We start from the raw sequence: 20,570 nt of genomic DNA on the forward strand, positions 1-20,570 counted from the left end.
AGAGCTCATTTAAGTTAATTCACAGAATAATTGGCGATTTTGCGTGACTCGCCCAAGTCGCCCAAATTTATGGCGTAGGAGAGATGCGAGGGTCCTAAACTATTGAAGTGAAACCTTTACAGTGGCCTCTCGCTTTATGCGACGGTTTGGTTTCTTGAAAGTGCCAAATTATTTTCAACAAACAATAACTTAACACAAACCAAGACAATCACCTCTTTATGATCAAAACCAGCCTTTCTCTTTCTCTCAAACCTCTTGCCTTGTACTCAGGCAATATTCTACAATACAGTACTCTACAACATTTTCTCCTGGTTTAGGTCTGACATGAAAACTATTTTACTTCATAAACTGGGTTGTATGATCAGATTCGTGTTGATTCATCCAAGTTGTTATTATCATCAGAATCAAGAATTTCAACTACTTGTAGGAAAGGCAGAATCATCCCACAAGTACAAAGCAATTGTCCTAAATCAATGGAGACGGTGTCTGTGTTCTTTGATGCTTCCATAAACCCTTAGGGCTCCTGCTCCATATCTTCTTTTGCAGCCTTTTAAAGAGGTGGTGCTCTCCCAAGTACACCCAGAGTCTGCGTTCAGGACAAGTAGAAGGAGGAAGAAGTTTCCCTGCACTCTTTTCATTTCTTTCGCTTTGGAATCCAAACAGGGCAGAACAGGGCAGCAAACCTTTGTGGTGAATGAGCATCTCCTGCCTTCTCAGCTCCAACCTGGCATTGTTGAGCATCTACCTCTCAATCTTTTAGGACAAGGCAGGAAACAAGAAAGTGGCTTCCTTCTTTGGCTGGGGTGATCTCTCCTATACCCGTCATCAGGGCCAGCTTCATGGGTCTGTGATCAGTGCAGTTCCCAGGGCCTTGTCCCCAGCAAGTTATGTAGCCAGTCCATGCTGCCGCTCATTCCTGGAGAATTCTGTGTCCTTCATGCCAGAGGAGGAATTTTTTTCCCCAAAGTACTACAGCAGGTTGACTTTTTCAGGTTTTTCCACCCTCTTAAGTTTAAACATTCCCCAACTTTAGGAGAAACCCTCTTGAAATGATTCCTGAGCTAGTTTGAAGTGTGTGATAGATGAGGTGGGGGTAAGGCTAGGTGTCTTAGGAGATGCTCTTTCAAGTCAAAGCAATTTTCCTGCTCTCAGAACTCTAATTTTTCCCACTACTTAGTTTTGTGGAGTTGAAGACTTTAGCCAACACAGCAGTGATTGCTTGGAGTGGCTAGAGAGTGGAGGGATAATAAAAATGTTGACAAAAAACTTTGAGTAAATAAGCACGAATTACCTCCTTGTATTCCAAAATCAGTAACAAGTTTGCTAAGAGAACACTGTCAATGCAGAAGAGAATCGAGAATTGTGGCCAGAAGTGTCAACACGTAAGAGAGCTGAGGCTGTAGGCAGGAAACTGGGATCACTTAACAGAGCTCCGGACACTTGTGGTCTTCCAGGCATGAAGAGAAACTCCCCAAGTGGAGGTGCCGGGGATTGAACCTGGGGCCTCGTGCATGCTAAGCACATGCTCTACCACTGAGCTACACCCCCTGTTCCTGAAGGCTACTTTCAGGAAATTTTTATTTGTAACTATCTATCCACCTGTGCATTTTGAGGATCTGAAACTGGTAGCACAAAGATCCCTTATATACAGTTATTTCTGAAACTCCTAGATTGCATTCTCATTCCCAGCTACATCAAGAGAAAGGTAACTTAATGCCAGACAGAAAGGTGCTGTTCCTAGGCTCTATTCATGCTAGAAATCCAACTCAAAGTCAGAGCTACACAAAACGTGAATAGAGGAAGGCAAAGAAGAGCCCCTTCCTAGCTCTACCAGCTGAAAGAGCCTAGAATCAATGACACCCTACTAGCGATGAGGACAGCTAGTCTCATATTTTAGTTTCTCAATACAGATCCCCAACAGAAGGAACCAAAGTGGCTGGAAGAATTTGCTGTCACCGGGAGGGCTGGGGCAGGGAAAGTAAAGACGAGCCTAGAACATCTTTTTGTGCCAGAATGTAAGAAAGTGCTCAAAAGGTGAAGTATGCTCAAAAGGACACAGGATCTACGAGACAAATCTTGGAAACATTGAGCATTAAAATGAATAATGAACAATAAAGGAATATAGTCTACTGGATAAAATAAGAATACTTGAGTTCATACTGAAAAGAAAGAAAAAGAAGAAGGAAAGAAATAAAAGAAAAGGCAGGCAGAGAGAGAGGGAGGGAGGGAGAGAGAGAGCGAGAGAGGGAGAGAAAGAAAGAGAGAAAGAGAGAGGGAGGGAGGCAGGGAGGGAGGGAGGAAGGAAGGAAGGAAAGAAGGAAGGAAGCAAGGAAGAAAAAGAAAGAAAGAAAGAGTAAGGAAGGAAAGGAAGAAGAAAAGAAAAGAAAGAAAGAGAAAGTTTTCCTTTTGGTAGTATGCCAATTAATAAGTGTGGAAGGAATGATAGAGTCATCCTTTTCCACTGTCCTGTAATGATTGATTCAGGCAAATTCATCAGTTAGTGCCAAAGCTATGGGTGAATGTTTGATGAGGGATGCTATATTTATGTAGTCTCAAAGTGTGTCTTCACATATTTCTCATGAAAATGATAACTTGGCCATGAAGAAACCCAGCAGATAAAACCTTACCTCAAATGATCAAATTAACATCACTATAATGAGATACCAGAAAAGAAGAGGAACAGAGTATTTTCTCACTGATTTTTCTACTGATTTCCTTCCTTTACCTTAATCCTAACACTGACTATCATCAAAAATTTGGTTCAAAAATTCAAAGATAGATGGCAGTAGGTACCAACACTTTCTAGGTGATGGGGTGGATGGATATTGGATGATAAAATAAAGGCTTTTAATGAACTAGAGTGCTGCCCAAAATATACATGAAAAAATAAAAGTCTGCTTTAAATGAATTAGATAACCCACATATGCTGAAATATTTCTTACTATCCAATTTTTCTATTTCCTCACTTATCCCATTTTTCTTCTTTTTAAATATGTAAATATAATGTTTTCTGCAATCGTCAGTTATCATCAAATGCCCTATAGAGAAGCAGCAAACTGTTTTCATGTAAAAACGGATATTATCCGCTGCAAAGAAAAATGTGAATGTTTCACAAGTGGCCTGGAACCTGTACAATCTAATAAAAGAGCAACGACTTCCTCCGGTTTTTTTTTTGTCAATATGATTACTGTACTGTACATTACACAGGCACTTCTCAATATTTCTTGTTCACATATTGACTGTTTAAGGATTTTCAAAGCTATTATGGTTTCTAAGATACCTATATGAGTACACATCTTTTCTACTGAATTAGAAAGAGGAAAGGAAGTTCCATCTGCTAACTTCACTCTTTCCTTTTCACTGGCAGCCTCTTCATATTCTAGTCCCAGGAGAGAAAATTCAGTTTCTTTACCCATTGTCTGCATTCTTAGGTCTTGTTCCAAATGTCTTTGGTTGATTAATTCACAAGCAAGGAGTATGAAAGGAAAATGATGAAAAACCTCCACTAACTTCCAATATGAGTTGGAAAGTTTGCATTTTTGTCTCTGCTTTCCAAGAGCCTTAATAAAATAAAACCAATCTGAGACACGCCCATACTGCAAATCCTGAGAATGACTGAGGACACAGCGCTGCCTTTCCCTCACTAACCTCTTTCCAAATCTTCAGCAAACGTTGTATGAGACTTTACTGAATTCCAGGCCTTGAACCAGATGACAAGATTCCAAAGTTCCTAGTGGACATCTAGAATTCTTGACTGAAGGAATGGATGAACATTGAGAATTGCTCAACATTAAGAAATCACGTAGGACCACCTCTTTCCCTGTGAGTGATAATGATACTATCAAAGAGAAATGAATCCAAGTCACTCTTCTCAAGCTGTCCTTTGACTTCAGGATTCCCATCTCTAAAGAAAAGATCTGGAGCAGGTGCTGTAAAGGAAATCAGCCTGGCTTTGAAACTTGCCCTGCTCCATGTTGACTGTGAACTATGTAGCCAATTAATTACTTCACCTCTTAGGGAGTCTGTTTATCAAGGAGGTAATACACTGATTTAATGTAATCCATTGTTATTGCTATTATCCACTTATTAGCTCCAGCTACATTATACAGTCAGTGTCATATTGACCATGGTCAGAACTCAACTTAGGCTTCTGTGAGCAAGATTTCAACTTGTCCTTGGGAAACCCACTTAGTTTCAATGCCTTCAAAACTCAAACTTCCCTGTACCTGGCAATAAATGATCCTCATCATCTATCACTCACCTAAAAAAGGATCATGATTTAGTCCAAGCACACTTGCTCCTGGATTTGGGAAAAAATTTGAAACCAATAAATTAAAGGATATAGAGCAAAAAAGTAGAAAAATCCATCCCTAATTCCTCTAGTTTTGGGGGGAAAGCAATGTTCATCCTCTATAATGAAGAACATGGGATTTTCAGGTAATTTCAGCTAAAGGAAACATCATCCTACTAAAAACATGAACCACATTTTTGTTTCCTCAGCTTTTCTCCACCATATTCTGGAAGGCTGAGAAGCAGGTGATCAGTGCCTGGTGTGTGCTGGGGAAGAAGTTGCTGCCTGTTCAAATAATGGGGCCATGACAGAAATCAAGAGAGACAGCTATTATTGCCTTATATCAAGAGTTTTGTGGTTTCTTACTTCTTCCAGCCCACTAAATTTTTAGGCAACATTGATGTTCACAAAATGGCCTAGATTTTTCTATGAAGGAACTCACAATGAACTTATGAAGTCTCACTCTAGCCAAAATACATAGGATTTTAGAACTTTAATTCAAGTGTCTTACTAATCTGTTTTAGCCACTGGGCTCTCAAATCAAAGCTAAGTTTGGAAGTCCCCAAGTTCTGTGACAGACACCATAACTTTCCTTTACCCCCTTGGAGAAAAACTTGGGGACCCTTTGACACTGGCCAACTCCTCACTCACACCTAGTAATTCAGTCAATCCTCCTGTCTAGGATCAAGTTATTAAAACTTCTAATTTATCAATGAATTGTAAAATAAAAATCTTACTGGCATTTTCCAGTTCACAGGCCATATCTTTTCCTTCCCTAGTTACTTTCTACATTGCTCTTAAATTTGTGGTTTCTTTTGTAATATTGTAAGGAACCTCCCCTAAATTGACTAGTAGAACAGAATAGACAGTTGTTGGTCAATATATGTTACAATGGTTTCCAGCTCTTCATATTCCTGTTGAACCAAGAACTGCAAGTGAGAGGGCAAAGGCACAGACAACTTCTCCAGGAGAAAGCTGGGTTTTACTAGGATCTGTTAGAACTAAGTAGGGGAAATGAAAAGCCCTACTAGGGTCTGAAAAGGGACTCAAACCTTGGACCATCAAATAGAAAGTTTAATTTTCAACAAACTGTCTAGGATTAAAGACATTTGATCATGAAAATCTCTTCAATTCAAAAATATTTAGTTACTGCCTAATCTATATTTTTCATCCTTTCCTTTGCCTTACAAGCCCAATGTGCTAACAAACAGTCATTCCCAGCCAAAACTTAGGTACCCAAGCTCAAAATTGCTAGCGGATCCAATTTCTCATTCAAATGGGTCCCACCACACAGCTACAGTGGAGTCAAGAAAATGTGGCTATCTGCCGTTATCTTTGAAGCCATCAAGACTGGTGGCTACTTCACCAAAAAACAAAAACTCAACTACACACATGCCCTCTAATGTGCTCGGTTTGTCTATCCTTCAAAGGAAAGAGCAGTGAGAAACTCTCCAAACCATGACAGGCTTAGGAAAAACAAGCCAAGTCTTATGTGGGACAAACACTTTCAGGATGCTTCACTTAGTGGACTTTCTTGGTTCCCACATCCTTAAAGGAAGAGTCAAAGAGATGGCACCCATCAAAATTCTATGCCAATCCCAAGCGTTCTTCCCTGCTCTGCATTTGGGGTCAGATATTATAAATTCATTCTCACTTCCCCATCAGGGTCTAAACTCCCCGAGGCAGCACACACAGTACTCTTGTTTGAATCACTATGCATTATGTTTTGTGTCCTTCTGGCAGCCTTTTGGCACAATGAAGAAGGAAGTTTTAAGAAGGAAGATTTTTTTTTTTAACTTTTTTTTGAGATAATTTCAAACTTAAAGACAGATGCAATAACTATCTTACATACCCAGGTTCATCTATTGCAAACATCTTGCCACATTTGCTGGTTCTCTCTCTGTCTTTATATACACACACAGGTTATTTTTTTTCCTGAACAATTTGAGAGTAGTTAGCAAACATATCCCTCTATCCCAACATTTTTCAGTGTATTTTTTAATGTGACATCCTTATGTAAGCACAGTAAAATTGTCAAATTTAGAGAATTTAACATTGATACAAAACTATTATCTAATATACCATCCATACTCAAATTTTGCTAATTGTCCAAATAATATCCTTTATTGTATTTTTTTCCCCAAATACAAGACCACTCCAGAGGGACACATTTTATGTAATTATCTTGTCTCTTTAGTCTCTTTTAATTTGGGACAGTTCCTCAACCTTTCTTTGTCTTTCATGACATTGACATTTTTTGAACAGTATGTGACAGTTGATTTGTATGATGTGTTTCAATTTTAGTTTCTTCCTGATTAGATTCAGATGACGATGCATTGTTGGTCAGAATGCCACAGGAGTGTTGCTATGTTCTCAGTTTATCTCATCAAGAGGTGCATTATGTCAGTATCCCCCTTATAGTGCTGTTAATTTGATCATTCGAGGCAAAGTTTTGTCTGCTGAGTTTCTTCATGGCCAAGTTACCATTTTCATAACAAATATGTGGGGACACACTTTGAGACTACATAAATATAGCATCCCTCATCAAATGTACACCCATAGCTTTGGCACTGACTGGTGAATTTTGCCTGAATCAATCATTACAGGACAGTGGAAAATGATGACTCCAATTAATTGGCATACTACCAGAACGAAAACTTCCTTCCCTCCTTCTTTCCTTCCTTCCTTCTGTCCTTCCTTCCTTCCTTCTTTCCTTTCTTTCCTCTTTCCTTTCTTTCTTTTTCTTCCTTCCTTCCTATCCTTCTTTCTTTCTTTCTTTTTCTTTCCTTCTTTCTTTCTTTCTTTCTTTTTCTTTCTCTCTTTCTCTCTTTTTCTCTTCCTTCCTCTCTTCCTTCCTCTCTTTCTTTCTCTCTCTCTCTTTCTCTCTTTCTCTCTCTCTCTCCTCCTTCTTTTCCTTCCCCCCCTCCTTCCCCCCCCTCCCTCCTTCCTTCCTTCCTTTCTTTCTTTTCTTTTCTTTTCTTTCTTTCTTTCTTTCTTTCTTTCTTTCTTTCTTTCTTTCTTTCTTTCTTTCTTTCTTTCTTTCTTTCTTTCTTTCTTTCTTTCTCTTTCCTTTCTTTTGATTTCTTTCTTTTCTTCCTTCCTTCCTCTCTCTCTCTCTTTCCTTCCTCTGTCTTTCCTTCCTTCCTTTCTTTCTTTACTCCCTCCCTCCCTTCCTTCCTTCTTTCATTCCTTCTTTCCTTCATCTTTTCCTTTTTCTTTCTTATCAGTATGAACTCAAGTATTCTTATTTTAACCATTAGAGTATATTCCTTTATTCTTCATTATTTCATTTTAATGCTCAATGTTTCCAAGATTTGTCTCGTAGATCCTATATCCTCTTGAGCATACTATCATCTTTCGAGCACTTTCTTACATTCTGGCACAGAAAGATGTTCTAGTCTCATCTTTACTTTCTCTGTCCCAGCCCTTCTGGTGACAGCAAATTCTTCCAGCCACTTTGGTTCCTTCTGTCGGGGATCTGTATTGAGAAACTAAAATATGAGACTAGCTGTCCTCATCGTTACTAGGGTGTCATTGATTCTAGGCTCTTTCAGCAGGCAGAGCTAGGAAAGGACTCTTCTTTGCCCTCCTTTATTCAAGTTTTCCATAGTTCAGATTTGGGGTAGGATGACAAGCGTGAATAGATTCTAGGAACAGTGCCTTTCTGTTTAGCACTGAGTTGCCTTTCTCTTGATATAGCTGCGAATGAGAATGCAATCTAGGAGTTTCAGAAATAACTGTATATAAGGGATCTTTGTGCTACCAGTTTCAGGTCCTCAAAACACACAGGCGGACAGATAGTTGTCATTAAAAATTTTCTGAAACAAGCCTGAGGCAAGAGAGGGTGTAGCTCAGTGATAGAGAGCTGTTTTGCCTTGGAATTTGGGGTAACTTCGTTAAAAGGCATTATCCAATCTGAAACAAAAGCTAAATTCTAAAGACATTCAGTGTGTGATGATACTAGTTGAGGACATTCCTTCCCATTCAAAGCAATTTTCATCTCAGCCCTGAGCTCAAAAACCACCATTTATCACTGCTAAGTTATTGAACTGCTGTGTGGTTGGACAAGTCAGGACCTTCAGCTACTATTTCTGATAAAAATTTGCAAAACTGACAATGTTTGGTTCCACCAGAGCAAATTAAATTCATTGTTGACATTTCTTGTTCAATAACATATGATACATTCAGATGTCTCCCACAAAGCATCTGCAGATGAATCATATAATAAATAACCATAACTTACATTTGTCACAAGTTTTAAAACTTGTTCAACTAAGCTTTTTATGTTCCTTTCATAATTTTACCACCACCAGTTGTAACATACTTTAGCAGATTTCACTTCAGGTTGTAATGAATGGTTGTTTTTTCAACTTCTCAGAAAATACTCTCACCTGTAGTCTTTGCATGTAGACTATTCATGCAGGTTATTTCTTCAGTCACTTCAAATTGGCATTGACTCCTCCAATAAATAACTGCATAATATTGGTAACATCTATAGACTCATCAAGAGTCAAAGTAAATGATGCAAAATCATTTGCCTTATATTTAAAATTAACTGTTGATGTTTGTCCCAATGTCCTCAAGTCTCCTATTAACTATTCTCACCAAAAGACTAACAGTCTTAAACAAGTTTCTTTTCTCTAGACATATTTCTTGTAGCACTACAAGTAAAGACTGTCTAATTACCCCACCACCATAAAGGGTTTCCTTGCACGGCTAACAAAGGAGGCAATCCAAAACTTACCTGCTTCCATCCTCATTTTCATGTCTTAAAAATTTTTGTAAAGAAATTCTGTTGTGATGGGATATGCCATTGTAAATTTTCTAATTTTGTGAGTTACTTTCCTGTAAGTTGGGAATGTTGTGATGAATATTTAGTCTGGTCATGTTCATGTATATTGTACTCTTTTAGCAAATTTATAGCCTCATTGGATTCCAGTTCTCAGCATTTTTGGAGATTAAGAGAGAGGAAAGATGGAAAAGAAGAGAAAGTTAAGGAACCCCAGGAAATATTTCCTTTAGTTTTCTTTATTTTTTGAGTTGTGTCTGGGTCAACTGACAGGCTGCAGAGGAGTAGAAAGGCTTTCCATTGACTCCCTCACTATCAGCTCTCCTCCAAGTCTCCGTCCTCCACCCATCCATCCCCCGCTGCAAAGAACTGGATCCAACTGGCACAAGTGGAAGACAGTAGATTCCAAGTCTTACTGGGTGGGCAAATCTATTGGACAATTAGACGGCCAGCCACACCTAAAGAAGGTAAAACCTAAAAACGAAAGCGGCACACAATCAAGTACTGAAAAAGAAAGAGAAGAAAATGTCTCCGGGAGGGGGCCGAAATAGCTCAGTTGGGAGAGCGTTAGACTGAAGATCTAAAGGTCCCTGGTTCAATCCCGGGTTTCGGCACACTTCACATTTTAGTCAAGGTTCACATTTTAGTCAACGTCAAGGCGGATTTGTTTTCTTGTGGGTCAGGGAAGATTGTCCTGAGTTGTTTCTCTGAGGGTATTCTCGTATGTTGTATCCCTTTAGCAAAGCTAAAGCGTATTGTACAATAAACACAAAGCTGCGCCGGAATTCCACCCTAAATGAGTTGACGATCGAAACACACTTTACTGTTTTGACGTGATCTGTAAGCACTGGTAATAAAAAGACAATAATCAAATAATGTAGAGTTATGCACATGACACCGAAAAAGTTGTGGAACTGTCACCGAGTCGCTGCGATTTGCGGCGCGCCCTGCAGCAGCGGGAAGAGAAAACAGAGCCGCCTGTCGGCTCTGCGGCGACTACACGCTGTTGTAGCCCGAGAGCAGTCACAGTCCGTGTGTATGGGAATGGAGTAGCTGCGTTCGAATAAAACTTTACATATGAACAGTGACGTTTGAATTTCATATAAATTTCATGCGTCACGAAACACTATTCTTTGTTTTGTTTTTTGAACTGTTTAAAATAAAAAACCGGTGCTTGTTTAGACAGCACATATACTAAAACTGGGACATACGGCGAAGATTAGCACGGACCCTGCTGCAAGGGTGACACGCAAATTCAGGACATGTTCCTTATTTTTTTTAATGCAAAAAAACTATTCTTAGCTCTAAGGCAATAATTTACCAACCACTAGGGCGGAGGATCCCATTGCAAAAACTCAGACCTTTAAGAGCAGGCAAGATATCGGTAGCCTTCTACGAGTCAGAAATAACTGGAGAATAAACGCGAACATAGGGAACCTGAACTTTGTTTCCCTGGATTAAACCTGCAAGTTTACCAAGTGAGCTACCCTAGTCCACAGTCCTAGCTGCTGCGCACATACTCGCTAACTCATTTGGTAGATCTTGTCCTAGTTTGTAAATCTCTAGCATTCTCTTCGTTGCAGAGAAAATTCCATTTGAAACTGATGCTATAATCACTAGCGCTCTCTCTCCTGTCCTGTCTCCTCTCTTTCTGTCTTCCATTCCTTTAGGCATTCAGAACCAGATCTGTAGCGTTGCCTAGAAAACCTCACCACAGAGCTTGCAGACTCAAGGTGTTTTATTTCATGGTAAATATTGGGAATCCATCCCTTTCTCGTTTGTTAATTTCCACATAGCGTTAAATTCTAGAGGAAGCGCGCTGTTCTTGATACCGGCTCACGACAAGGTTGACATGAGGGAAGCCGTATTGTAGAAAAAAACCCTATTGTGACTTTGAATGACCTCTGACTAACTAACCCAGCTGGCTACGCACCCACTAGGAGATCTAACTGCTCTGTAGATTTTACAGCCCCTGCTTGTGCATGTACCTCTGAACTTCGATAAGATACCTTTGTTCTTCTGAGTTCCTTAGGAATGTGATGACCCCCGAACAGAGAGTCTATGCTGATAGCCATCATCAATGAAAACTGAAAGATCTGGTGTGGCACCCCCAGTCTGTAACGCCAGAAGGTCAGCATTCCTAACCTCCTCCCCTATAACCCACCAGCCTATATAACTGCTATATGACTTTGTGTCCCCTTAGGATGGTTCTTTGAGACGTTAGATGGCCAGCTTCCCCCTTGCTAGCAAGCTGTAACAAACTGCTTTTTCTTTTCCACCATCTTGCCTCTAGACAATTGGCTTTTGTCTTGAAAAGAGCAGATCATGCCCTTTGTGCAATAACATTCTTCTCCATATCCCTGTGCATTGTGATTTTTATCTCTCTTGCAGCCTTCCTAGGCAAAGGGGAAGAACATTGAAGGAGAAAGTTTGAAGACACAAGAGAACGTTCCATAATGGGCCTCTCTCTGTTGGTGGATGGAACAGCCACTCAGGCAATCTCTTGGCAAGCTCACCTCAGAGCTTGGCCAACTGTGGGAAGACCATGAGAAGAGTATCTTTTTGTCTACCCTGTACTGCCTCTGCTCTGATGTAGCTGCAAGACTGGATTCAAGGTAGGAGCTTCAGAAATAAAGGAGCTGAACAGAGGAACTCTGTTCTGCCAACTCTTAGGTCCTTGAAGACACCCGGAAAAGGAAGATCATTAGTCACAAACTTTTTCTCATTAGCTGAGCGTCAGGGTGGATGTGGTTGAGTTGTGGAGAGATTACTGAGCATAGAAGTCTAGGTGTAATCTTCCATGTCTCCACCCTTGCACTCTTCCACAGCCCCAGCTCCCTGACCATGTCTGAGCCTCTCCTCTTTTTTTCCTTTCTCTTATGTTTTATCTTACTTTTGTTTTTGTATTTCTTTACTCATCTTTTCTTGCTCACACTCAAGGAAAAACAGTTATCTAATTCATCGCTTTCAGTTTTCAAGGATTTCTACTCCTAGGGCTTTGGAGTCTATGGCCTGAGGTGATTGTGTCAGAACAAGGAAGGCTGGGTTGAGTGGGACAACACACAAAGGTACTGTTCACCCAGGGCAGCAAATGTGCCAGCTCCACATGAAGGAGCCTGCTAATATTTCATCCGCAAAATAAATGAGGAGAAGGAGGAAAAAAGAACAGAAAGATAAAAAATAAGAGGACCACAGAGAATTTCCTACTCCTATTTTCTCAGCTGTGCCCTTTTCAGGAAAGAGATTGCAGGCCAAGGAGCAAAACACCTGCCACTAATTTTCCTCCTGCCCCTTCTTACCTTCCAGGCTCCACTGAAGGCAATTCAGCGCAGTCACCAGACGTTGAAGTCAGTAGATCTCAGTTCTTCTGCGTGGATGGACGCTGCACACCAACGCCACTTTTCACAAGATGGCTAGGCAATCCAAACCTCAACGTGAAAATAATGATTTGGGTCAGTGAGTGTAGAGTTTTCTAGTGTGACTGAAATAGCTCGATTGAGAGACACTTTAGACTAAGAGTGCCCGGATCTGCTCCCAGATTTGGCCGTCGTCAGGTTTAGTCAAAAATAATCCTGTAGCAGTTCACATACAGAAGCTTCCTAACCACAGACACCCTCTTGCATCCAATGCTTGAACAAATTGTCTAGAGGGCTGAAATGGGGAGAATCGGAATTCCGTGCTCTCAAATCTTTTTGTCACCATATTTAAATGTATTAAAGAAATCCTGCCAGGTACACACGGAAAACATTGGAGAAACCAGCGGTGAAAGACTGTGGAGAAAAACGGCTGTTATCAACTGCATAGACAAAAGTGAACCCATCTCAGATGTTTAGGTATTTAATTTTGTTCTTTCGAATTTCTGTGCCAATCTCTCCTGGAGAATCGTTGCACTCTCGGAGGGAAAGGAATTTGATGGTTTTATTTGTACCGCTAACTTTACTCCGCCGCCCTGTGTGCCCTTGAAATGTTCCCTCCTTCAAACTGAAATATTTGTTTTTTAAGAGTCGGTGCAGTTCTGAAGTTTTGTTCTGATGCTCTTTGGAATAAAACTCAAAGATGGAAGTGTGGAGCAGGAACGGAGAACCATCTCGTGACCAGCGCTGGAGCGTGGGCTCAGCGGGAAATTTTGATTCAGCGCAGGTGGGTCCACTCCAGGTTGCTTTTTTTTTTTTAATTTTATTTATTTATTTTTCCCCCAAAGCCCCAGTAGATAGTTGTATGTCATAGCTGCACATCCTTCTAGTTGCTGTATGTGGGACACAGCCTCAGCATGGCCGGAGAAGCGGTGCGTCGGTGCCCACCCGAGATGCGACCCTGGGCCGCCAGTAGCAGAACGCCGGCACTTAACCGCTAAGCCACGGGCCTGGCCCAGGCTGCTTTGAGTTCATTCATTTGTGTCAGGACACTAAATTGTGGGTAACTAATCTTTCTATCACAAAACTTTAAGACAGATCAGCTAGTTTGCAGCTTTTTTATTGATGATCCCTTGGCCTGATTGAGAAGATGCCAACAGAAGGAATGGTAACACCCTACTGGCAATTTTAGAATCTGGTATCTGAGTAATAGACCCAAGATAAAAAGAGTTTTATGGGGCGATTAACAAGCCTTCAGGTCTGGTATTACTTTTCAAAGAACCTAGCACTAAACTTGGAATCAGAGCTCTTTCTTTGATTTTCTTTTTTTTATGTGCAAATAATCTTTTTTCTCCTGCTCAATATTTTATCATTCTCTTTTTTTTAACTATCTCATTATTGTTGTTTCTAACCCAAGTCTGGTTATTCAAAAGAGTGAGTTACTGTAGTAAATCAAAGCAGTGATACCACTTGCTTCAAATATTTTATTCTACTTTGTCCTTTTGCCAGTTTCCTTAAGTCTGAGTCCTTGGGTTGTTGTTCTGTGTTTCTTACACGAGAAAACCTGTATTTTATATTCTGTAGTTTCAACTAAATTTTAACTTACAGAGGAATAAAACCATGAAACTACACTCATCTCTGAATGTAGAATCCGCTCAATTTTTATGTTTTCTGGCTAACTTATCTTTTTCTTCTCACTTATACCAAATTTGAAAGTATGTTTTTCCTTTTAACTGAGTGAATTTTATGGAATTATTCCAAAGCACCTTCCTCCTCCCTCTTCATACATCAGGCTGTGCAATATTTAAGTGAGTTGTATAATTGAAAAATTAATCCATGGAACATAATCAGCTTTGGGAACAAAAATAGACTGGTTATCAGCATGCAATACAACTAGTGGAAACAAAAGCATGAGTCTGTGCGGAGTCACTGCTAAGAGGAAACCACATAGCCTTAGGCACTCCAACTGTGTAATTGACAGAATGGATGGGATGGTTAACAAACTGAGCTGGTTAAGTGCAGTTGAATAAAGAGCTGCTAAAATGTAGTCTGTAGGTTAAAGATATAGACTGAATTATATGTTTTACCAAAATCTATTCTCATTTATTATCATATGATTTTTCACTTTTAACCCATTGAAGAGCAGTAAAAATCCATTCACCTAATAATAATCCATTTTTGAGTTTCTGTAATAGAGTCTGTATTTGAAAGGTAAAAGTGAATTTATTAATAATTTTTGAATCTATATACATTTGTGAGTTTTTCTTTCTTTTTAAATGTAGTCCTTGCAAGTCTTGCAATTGAATTATGCAAGCTTTCTAAAATTGAACTGGATTTTTCTTTTATAATTTTATTTATTTATTTTTCCCCCCAAAGCCCCAGCAGATACTTGTAGGTCATAGCTGCACATCCTTCTAGTTGCCGTATGTGGGAGGCGGCCTCAGCATGGCCGGAGAAGCGGTGCGTCGGTGGGCGCCCGGGATCGAGCCGCGGGCCGCCAGCAGCAGAGGGTGCGCACATAACCGCTAAGCCACGGGGCTGGCCCTGAACTGGATTTTTCTTTAAACCTTTTACTCTGTTTGGCAAAATTTTAAATATTAGCACAAAGTGAGCAGAACATATATTCATATTCCCAGTTCTGTGATCATTACAGGACACCTGCTCACTCTACCTCACCAACCACATGCCAAACCTTTTCAAAAACTTTTATTGGACCACCGTTGAGTTTCAGGCACTGGACTAGATGAGAAGCCTCCAAAACCTCTAAAAGACTCTCCAAAATTGTTTACTGAAGGATTGACAAAAGACATCTAAGTTCTCTAGAACTGAATAATTTCTCCCTGTTAGGGAATTATGACAATTTCAAAAGAGAGAAAAGCATTCCAAAGGATAATTTCCTCAAGATGGAGTATCTTTGCCTTGGGAATCTTTTCTCCAATGAAAATATGTAAAGTGTTCACTGAGAAACCTAACTGCTTGACTTCAAATCTTGGCTCTGCTCATATCGGATGTGAGCCCTTGGGTCAGTTACTTGCCCTTTTTTGGGATCCAGTATTTAGTGACAAGTATTTAAATTATGACTGCATTCAAGTTCATTTATTGCTGTTATTATTGTATATCCGTTTTTTTCCAAGCACTTTTAGCAAATAGTAACAGATTGGCCAAAGAATACTTTTAGCAAACCCTAAGAAGCAGGAAATATTAGGGTGCTGTTAATCAGATACCACTCTGTGAAGGAAAATCACCTTGAATATAAGACCACACATGGATACTCAATTATTCCTGCATGCAGTTGTCAGTACATCTCTATATCACATCATTGTTAAAGGATAATTTTCCAAGAATGATAAAATCATGATTGCATACAAATATAAAATGAACCTGTGCCAAAGATTTTATTTAACTAATTATTCAATGAGTTAACAATTAATAAGTAATTAGTAACCTAATCATTAAGTCATTCACTTAATAAGTAAGATGTTGCAAGTGGCTAAAAAGAACCCAAAGTACCATGCATTTAGAGTCAGATAGGGAATGCTTAACTGAATTTACCAAAAGATGGAAACTTAGAAAAACAATTGCACATTTTTCTTAATGTATTTTAGATTTCTGATCTTAAAAATCATTATTATATTTATGAATAAGTGTGTATTAAAACATACTATGCAGAATATAAATTAAAACACATTTTGTATTTTGCCTAAATGTGGAGAAAATACTGTAACAGTCTACAAGGAGCCAAAGAGGTTTGGGGGTAAGAAAAGGCTGTTTTTTATGTAGGAAAGAGGAGCCTGGGTATGGGAGAAGAGACGTAAGGTTTGATTTATTTTTTTGCGTGTTTATTTGTTCATTACAAATAACTTACCACTTCCAAGAGCCAGCAAAACATAAAGTGAGAGATGGCTGTAATTTCTTTACTTCAGAGTTTTGGAGGTCCATCATTTCTCCCACCTCACCAACATTTGTGTGAATTTTGGGAGGTCACACAAAGTCACCTAAATTGTTTTGTGGATTACCACATAACACTAAAGGGCAACTGCCAACCCCAACACTCAGGAGTTTGCACCTTCACGTGACAAGCCCCCTCCAAGACATTTGGACTCTCTACATACAGCCCTCAGCAGAAGCAGTTTGGAATTGACCAAGCTGCACAGCAGACATCAGGATCACTTAGCACAGCTTTCCAAAGAGATTTGGGGCCACTGTCCTCACCCGACTCCAATACTTAGTGATTCATCTAATCATCTGGTCAAGGATCAAGTTATTCAAACCTACGGTATTAATGAATGATAAGATTTTCCCCAAGGTTAAACTTGTTGTCTTGGAAGAGATGTCCTTTGCCACTTAGAGACCATTTCTCTCCTTCTCTGGGGCAAGTGCTATCCTTTCTTACTCATTAAGTAAATGATGGAAATGATCTGAACAGACAAACCTCTGGTGCTCTCCCTTCTCATCACTGCCATCTCCCATTGTCACCTTCCCCCTCTTTCATTATACACTTTAAAACCTGATTTAATATTCTCTTCCTCCCTAAGTTCACACCTCTTTATCAGAGACAACATCCTCTCAAAGACCTATGTCACTTCTCATCAGCTAACAGTTTACTAATCCTAAGTAATGGTGCTTATTCCTTTTTTTTCTTTCTGTTTTTTTATTTACTCCGATTGTGATGAGCTTTTGAGAAATTTGAATCCTTGAAAAAAGAAATTTAATGTCCCTGCCACCACATCTCCACTTTCATCTTCATATGGAAAGAAAGAACCTTGCTTTGGACTGGCATCAGTCCAAATTTTTGTGAAGAAATTATGTTGTGATGGGTTATGCCATGTTAAATTTTCTAAGTTTTGTGACAGTTCCTTTCCTGTAAGTTGAGAATGTTGTGATGAGTATTTAGTCTGGTCATGTTCACGTATATTGTACTCTTTTAGCAAATTTATAGCCCTCATTGGATTCCAGTGCTCAGCATTTTTGGAGATTGAGAGAGAGGAAAGGATGAAAAGAAGAGAAAAATAAAGGACCCCGGAAAATATTTCCTTTAGTTTTCTTTATTTTTTGAGCTGTGTCTGGGTCAAGGGACAGGATGCAGAGGAGCAGAAAGGCTTTCCATTGACTCCCTCACTATCAGCTCTCTTCAGTCTCCCTCCTCCACCCATCCATCCCCCGCTGCCGGGAATTGGATCCAGGCGGTGTAGGTGGAAGACAATAGATTCCAAGTCTTTCCGGGTGGGCAAGTATATTGTACAATAAGACTGCCAGGCACACGTAGAGTGTGAAACCTGAAAGCGAAAGTTGCACACAATCAAGTACTGAAAAAGAGCGGCAAGAAGGTGTTTCCGACAGGGGGCCGAAATAGCTCAGTTGGGAGAGCGTTAGACTGAAGATCTAAAGGTCCCTGGTTCAATCCCGGGTTTCGGCACACTGAACGTTTTAGTCAACGTCAAGGCGGATTTGCTTTCTTGTGAGTCAGGAAATGTGCTGTGTTCTTACTCTGAGGATATTCTAGCATATTGTAATTGCGTAATAAACAGAAAACTGTCTCGGAATTCCATGAAAAAGGAGTCGACGATCGAAGCCCACTTTTCTTTACCGTTTTCACATGATCTGTAAGCACTGGTAATAAAAAGACAATAATAAAATAATATACTGAGACGCACACGACATGAAAAAGCTGTGGGACCGTCACCGAGTCTGCGATTTGTGGTGCGCCCAGCAGCAGCGGGAAGGCAAAGACAGCCGTCTGTCGGCTCTGCCGCAGCTACACTCGTTGTAGCCCGAGAGCAGCCACAGTCCGTGTGTCAGTAATGAAGTGACTGTGTTCGAAAAGCACTTTACATACGGCCAGTGAAATTCAAATTTTATACAAATTTCGTGTGTTACGAAACACTATTCTTCGTTTTGTTTTTTCAACCTTTTAAAATAAAAAACGGTGCTCGTTTTGGCAGCACATACACTAGAATGGGAACGATATAGTTATTAGCCGGGTCCATGCTGCAAGGATGATACGCAAATTCATGGCACGTTCATTTTTTTAATATAAAAAAAAACATTCTTAGCTCTAAAGCAATAATTTACCAACTCTAGGGTAGAGGATCCCATTGCGAAAACTCAGAACTTTAAGAGCAGGCAAAATTTCCGTAGCCTTCTACGAGTCAGAAATAACTGGAGAATAAATGTGAACGTAGGGAGCCTGAACCCCTAGGGATTCTAGGGATTCGAACTTTGTTTCCCTGGATTAAAAGGTGCAAGTTAACAAGTGAGCTAACCAAATCCACAGACCTGGTTGCTGCGCATATATTCCCTAATTCATTTGGTAGATCTTGTCCTAGTTTGTAAATCTCTAGCATTCTCTTCATTGCAGAGAAAATTCCATTTGAAACAGGTGCTATAATCACTAGCTCGCTCTCTCCTCACCCTTCTCCTCTCTGTCTTCCATTCCTTTAGGCGCCCAGAACCAGAGCTGTAGCGTCCCCTAGAACATGTCACCGCAGGGTTTGCAGAACATATTCCTGGACTCAAGGTGTTTTCATTTCATAATGAGTATTGTGCATTTATCCCTTTCTCTCTTCTTCGTTTCCCCACACGGAGTTAAACTCTCGAGGAAGCATGCCTTTCTTCTTCGTATCCGTCTGCATTCTGTTTTCCATTTATCTTGCAGCATTTGTAGACAGAGGGGAAGAAAAACGAAGGAGAAAGAGTTGAAGACACAAGAGACTGTTCCATAATGGGCCTCTCTCTGTTGGTGGAGGTTAACTGCAACTCAGGCAATCCCTTGGCAAGGAGACCTGGGAACAGGCCAACCGTGGGAAGACCATGAGGAAGACTGTCTTTTGTCTAGCCTGCAGTGCCTCTTCTCTGATGGAGTCACAAGACTAGATTCAGGGTAGGAGCTTCAGAAATAAAGGAACTGATCAGGTTAACCCCCGTTCTGCCAACCATTTGAAATAAAGGAACTGAACAGGCTAACCCCCGTTCTGCCAACTATTAGGTCCTCGAAGACACCGGGAGAGGAAGATTATTAGTCACGAACTTTTCCTCAGTAGCTGACTGTCTGGGTGGATGTGGTTGAGTTGTGGAGAGATTACTGAGCACGGAAGAAGTGCGAGGTGTAATTTTCCTTATCTCCGCCCTTGCACTCTTCCACAGCCCCAGCTCCCTGACCATGTCTGAGCCTCTCCTCTTTTTCTCTTTCAAAAGAAAGAAAAAATGAAAAATCATTTTTTCTTACTTTTGTTTTTGCGTTTCTTTACTCATCTTTTCCTGCTCACACTCGAGGGAAACTAGTTATCTAATTCGTTGCTTTTAGTACTCAAGCATTTCTACTCCTAGGGCTTTGGAGTCTATGGCCTAATGATTGTGTCAGAACAAGGAAGGCTGGGTTGAGTGGGACAACACACAAAGGTACCGTTCACCCAGGGCAGCAAATGTGCCAGCTCCACATGAACCAGCCCATAATTGTTCATTCGCAAAATAAGTGAGGAGCAGAATGAGAAAAAATAAGAGGACCACGGACAATTTCCCACTACTATTTTCTCAGCTGTGCCTTTTTCAAGAAAGAGATTGCAGGCCGAGGAGCAAAACGGCTACCACTAATTTTCTTCCTGTCCCTTCTTACCTTCCAGGCTCCACTGAGGGCAATTCAGCTCAGTCACTAGACGTTGAAGTCAGTAGATCTCAGTTCTTCTGCGTGGATGGACGCTGCACACCAACGCCACTTTTCACAAGAAGACTAGGCGATCCAAACTCCAACGTGAAAATAATGATTTGGGTCAGTGACTGTAGAGTTTTCTAGTGGGACTGAAGTAGCTCGATTGAGCGATGCTTTAGACTGAGCGCCCGGATCTGCTCCCAGATTTGGCCGTCGTCAGGTTTAGTCAAAAATAATCCTGTAGCAGTTCACATACAGAAGTTTCCTGACCACAGACATCCTCTTGCATCCAATGCTTGAAGTGAATTGTCTAGAGGGCTGAAATGGGGAGAATCGGAATTCCGTGCTCTCAAATCTTTTTGTCACCATTTTTAAATATACTAAAGAAATCTCGTCTGGTACACACGGAAAACGTTGGAGAAACCAGCGGCGACAGACGGTGGAGAAATATGGCCGTTATCAACCGCATAGACAAAAGTGAACCCATCTCAG

The 20,570-nt window shown here is 40.4% G+C and overlaps 4 non-coding genes across 4 annotated transcripts; 3 read left to right on the plus strand and 1 right to left on the minus strand.

The window, feature by feature from the left end:
* Positions 1-1,476: 1,476 nt before the first annotated feature.
* On the minus strand, positions 1,477-1,548 carry TRNAA-AGC (transfer RNA alanine (anticodon AGC)). Its single transcript has one exon. It is a non-coding gene; the product is annotated as a tRNA-Ala (tRNA).
* An 8,073-nt stretch (positions 1,549-9,621) lies between these two features.
* TRNAF-GAA (transfer RNA phenylalanine (anticodon GAA)) lies at positions 9,622-9,694 on the plus strand. Its single transcript has one exon. It is a non-coding gene; the product is annotated as a tRNA-Phe (tRNA).
* A 556-nt stretch (positions 9,695-10,250) lies between these two features.
* Positions 10,251-10,357, plus strand: LOC131414281 (U6 spliceosomal RNA). Its single transcript, XR_009222172.1, has one exon. It is a non-coding gene; the product is annotated as a U6 spliceosomal RNA (small nuclear RNA).
* A 7,419-nt stretch (positions 10,358-17,776) lies between these two features.
* On the plus strand, positions 17,777-17,849 carry TRNAF-GAA (transfer RNA phenylalanine (anticodon GAA)). The gene has a single exon. It is a non-coding gene; the product is annotated as a tRNA-Phe (tRNA).
* The last annotated feature ends 2,721 nt before the right edge of the window (positions 17,850-20,570 follow it).

The sequence above is a fragment of the Diceros bicornis genome, chromosome 14 (genome assembly GCF_020826845.1).
Source record: "Diceros bicornis minor isolate mBicDic1 chromosome 14, mDicBic1.mat.cur, whole genome shotgun sequence".
In the NCBI taxonomy this organism is placed as follows: Eukaryota; Metazoa; Chordata; class Mammalia; order Perissodactyla; family Rhinocerotidae; genus Diceros; species Diceros bicornis.